The sequence below is a fragment of the Monodelphis domestica genome, chromosome 2, assembly GCF_027887165.1.
Source record: "Monodelphis domestica isolate mMonDom1 chromosome 2, mMonDom1.pri, whole genome shotgun sequence".
Lineage (NCBI taxonomy): Eukaryota > Metazoa > Chordata > Mammalia > Didelphimorphia > Didelphidae > Monodelphis > Monodelphis domestica.
Genome location: NC_077228.1, coordinates 233,312,544 through 233,317,162, shown reverse-complemented (window position 1 = coordinate 233,317,162; position 4,619 = coordinate 233,312,544).

Genomic DNA, 4,619 nt, shown 5'->3' with positions numbered 1-4,619 from the left:
ATGCTCAGTTTTTTACAGGCACCACAAATAGCTGATAGATGTATATATTCTTTTCTATTCCTTTCAATAAATGCAATTCAGGTCTTTCTTTCCTGTGTACATATATTTTTAAAAATTAATTTTTCTAAATGTGAAAGGAACATATTATGGTTCCTATCTATTATGATTTTGCAATCTATTTCTCCCTGTGATTTGACTAATTTTTCTTTTGGATACTTAATAATAATAGCAATAGATAGCATTTATATAGTACTTTAAGGTTTACAAAGCACTTTACAAATATTATCTCATTTTTTACACACAACAAATCTGGGAGGTAGGTTATATTATTATCCCCATTTTACAGATTAGGAGACTAAGGCAGATAGAGGTTAAGTGATACTGCTAGTAAAGGTTGGAGGCTAATTTTGAACTCAAATCTTCCTGACTCCAGGTCCACATTAGCTACTTTATTTTGATGCTATGCTCCTTGGTATATGTGTATATATATGTATGTATAATTATGTATAAATGTGTATGTGTATGTATATATATATGCTTATATAAAATGTTTATATTTTTTATTATCTTTGGTGTCTTTAAGTCTAATGTTGCTTATTTGCTTCTCTTTTAACCAAGTCTATTATTCCTGCTTTGTCTGAGATCCTGATTACTATCCCAGCTTTAAAAAAATTTGTCTGAAGCATAGCAAATTCTGTTCCAGCCCCTCAATTTAGCTGTTTTAATTTTTATGTTTCAAAGTGTGTTTCCTGTAAACAAGTTATTGTCAGATTCTTCTTTCTAATCCATTTTGCCACCCTCCTCCAATTTACGGGTGAATTCATCCTATTCAAATTTACTGTTATGATTGCTAATTACATATTTACTTCCATGAAAGACTCATACTTTTACTCTTTTCCTCCAGGTCTTTTTTTTTTTAGCATAAAGGAAGGACACAAAGAAAGGAATTTGATCAACTCTAATAATCTTTAAATGAAGCGTTCTCTTCTTATTCTGCTACTCCTCTTATTACAAAGCCCAGATCCTGATTTCTAGTTCTTATAATTCATTTCGCTTTTAAAAATTCTTTCTTTATGATCAACTCTCTGAAGTGGAAGTTTGTTTTATTTATGACTCTTCCCTTCCTGAATATTCTTCCCATTCCTCTTCTCTTTCTTTGTATTTGCCTACTTCATTGTTGACTTTTATTCATTTCTTTTCCCCCCCATACCTTTTGTACTAGTATCAATTCTAAGACTAAAAAGTGGCAATTGGGATTAAGTGACTTGCTTAGAATTACACACCTAGGAAATGCCTGAGGGAGTTTAATACATTTCTACATCAAATTCTGCGTGTTTGTATGTGTTCTGTTCTCTTATCTGATTCTGACAAGAATGAAATCCTTAAATGGCTATTTCCTGTGCTCCTTCCTCCATATTTGTGTACTCTTCTTGCATGCTCCACTTATACAAAATAGCAAGCTCTTTCCCCTATTTCCCCAGTTTCTTCTTTACTCTATTTCCCTTTCCTCCCTTTTCTTCTCTTTAAGCCAATAAAGCAGAATATTACCATATTCCTATGCTCATTTTATTTAATTCCTTCTATGATCCTTGAAGAGATTAGGATTTTTTGTTTGTTTTTACAACAAAGTTGTTCTTTGTTGTAAAGTCTTTATCTTTTGCCTTTCAGAATAGCATATTCCACATTTTTTCTTTTTATATATTATCTCCCTCTCTATATATATTCCTTCATTACTTGGGCCTTTTATTTCTGATTTCTTCTTTGTTTTTTTTTCCTTCCTTCCTTCCTTCCTTCCTTCCTTCCTTCCTTCCTTCCTTCCTTCCTTCCTTCCTTCCTTCCTTCCTTCCTTCCTTCCTTCCTTCCTTCCTTCCTTCCTTCCTTCCTTCCTTCCTTCCTTCCTTCCTTCCTTTTCTTTTTCTTCTCTCTCTCTGGCTCTGGCTCTTTCTGTCTCCTTTTCACTTAGTAGCTACAGATTTTGTCAGTAACATACCAATACTTTTTGTTGGTTTTGTTTCTTTCAATAATGAAGCAAAATTGAGATACTAATTCATTTGATTGGTGGAATTGTGAACTGAGCCAATTGATCTAATAATTATATAAGCCAGTTTAACTCTATGCCCAAAGGGCTATAAAACTGTGCGGTCCTTTGATTCAGTAATGCTACTACTAGATCTATATACCAAAGAGATACAAAAAATGGGGGAGGACCTACTTGTAAAAAAAAATGGTTTCTAGAAATTCTTTTTTGTGGTGGCAAAGAATTGGAAATTGATAGAATGTCCATCAGTTGTGGTGGATTGTGATGAAAACTATTACTCTTTGAGAAATGATGACCAGCATGATTGAAGAAAAACTTGGAAAGATCTACATGAACTGATGTAGAACCAAGTCTTTCATAAACTTCTTTTAATATTTTGCAACTCTTGAGAATTGTTTATATCTACTGACCTTTTATTGGGAGTGACAAATTTGGATATACATACATACATGCATGCATACAAACATACATACATAATACATACAACATTAGTTGCCTAAATATTTTGCATATCAGACTGTTTATCAGAGATGTATTTGATAGGAAGATTTTTTTCCCCCTCAAACTGACTACTTAACATTCTAATTGTACATTCCTTTCTCCTCTCCTCCCCATACAATAGCTTTTCAATTTCATGTAACTTGAAGAACTTGTTTTATCTTCTATAATTGGCATTTTTTGTTTAAGAAATTATCCTCTAAAATATATTTTTCATGACTGCATACATATAACCTATATTAAATTGCTTGTTTTCTCAATAAGAAATGAGGGGAGAATTTGATACTCAAAATTTAAAAGTTGTAATAGGAAAAAATATTTTAAAAAAAGAAATTACTCTCCAGATTTTGATTTTTTTTCTTTGGTTGCTTTTTTCAAGGGTGGAAGAGGGAGATGAGAGGAAAGAAGGTTAATGTTCTTCTGAAATTAGTTTTAAAAGTCAGTGCAAAAAGGAAAAGAGATGAATGAGGAAAGGAGGAAAGAAAAAAGAAATAAAGAAAAAAGGAAGGATGAAGGGAAGGAAGGAAAGGAGAAAGGATGGAGGGAGGAAGGGAAGAAGAAGGAAGAGAGAAAGGGAGGAGTTACCTCTTAGTAAAAGCTATAAAAGTTTTCTAATTTTTTTTTTTTATGGCATGATCTACAGGTGACATATGGTATATCAGGTAAAATGGTGATCTAAACCTTATTTCTGCCATACTGCTTTCCAGTTTTTCCAGAAATTCTCTGTCTATTTCTTTGACACTTAGGAGCAGTTATAGGAACAGTAGCACCAACTAGAGTGCTCACCAGATAAGTGATAACACAGTCCCAGTTGGCTGGTATTGCAGGGTTCCTGTCAGGCCTTCACAATTAACACAAGAACCATCAGACTCACAAAATGTCCATCATTCCTTTGCTTTTATGTTATACTTCCCTTAATAAGAGGAGCTAAGTGGTACAGTGGATAGAGTTGTGAGTCTGGAGCCAGGAAGTCTGAGTTCAAATAGCTATCAGTGTATGACCTTAGGAAAGTCATTTAACTTCTATCTGCCTCAATTTCCTCAGCTTCAAAATACTAGTACCTACCTCCCAGGGTTGTTGTGAGGCTCAAATGATATAAGTAAAGTGTTTAACACAGTGCCAGGCATATAGTAGGTACTTAATAAATGCTTTTTTCCTTGGGTTAGACTTGGAATTGGAGTTATTGTTATCTAATTCACATTTTGTGGGATGGAGTTCAGATAGAAATAGTCTGAGGAGAAATTGCTATCCTGCTATTATTCTTTTATATTTAATATTCTGAAGGATATTGAACATATCAATAAAGTAAATGTAACTGAATTATATTTTTATGGATCATTGCTTGTCCAAAGAGGTTGTAGGTAGCATCTCTGTCTATGATAATTCTCCAATTTCAATAAAGTTTCTTTCTTGATTTCTCAGGAAAATTATGATGATGGTATTTATAATATGGGGATTTATCTTCTGTTAGTTTATAAAGGACTATAAACTTGTAGAGAGTAATTCTAGCCACTTGAGTGTCTTTCTGGTTTGGAGGGCATATTCCCTACCCCACCCCATTTCCTTTTAGGAAAATATTAAGAAATAACACTAACAGTATTTTAATCTGAATAAGAAACATTATTAATCGTTATCAATTCAGAAAATATTCTTCATAATATTAATTGATTTTTTCCCTCCTGGCCAGTTTCTAAAAGGGGCAGGCCTGATCAGCCCAGAAAGGAGTTTCCTTTAATTTCTGTAGTTAAATAAAGATATTATTACATGGGATCATCTCTATAGACTCAATGAAAGTATCCTACATATAACATCAGAAGCAGAAAGGACAACAATGGTAATGTGTACTTCATCCTATAATTATATGCTATGTTCTCTATATTTTGGTAGTGTTCCATGTAGTTTGGAGATTGAGTATCTGTTATGGTAACCTCCATTAAAAATGTATCATGGTTCAGTGTTAGGTCCAGGTGATTGTGGGTAACATTTTTGTCTGTAATAGTGATCTATTTTCACTTCAATTTGTTGCTCAAGTTGTCCAACATGTTTGGAGGTCTGTATTTGCAGTTTGGGGTTTTATCTGTTA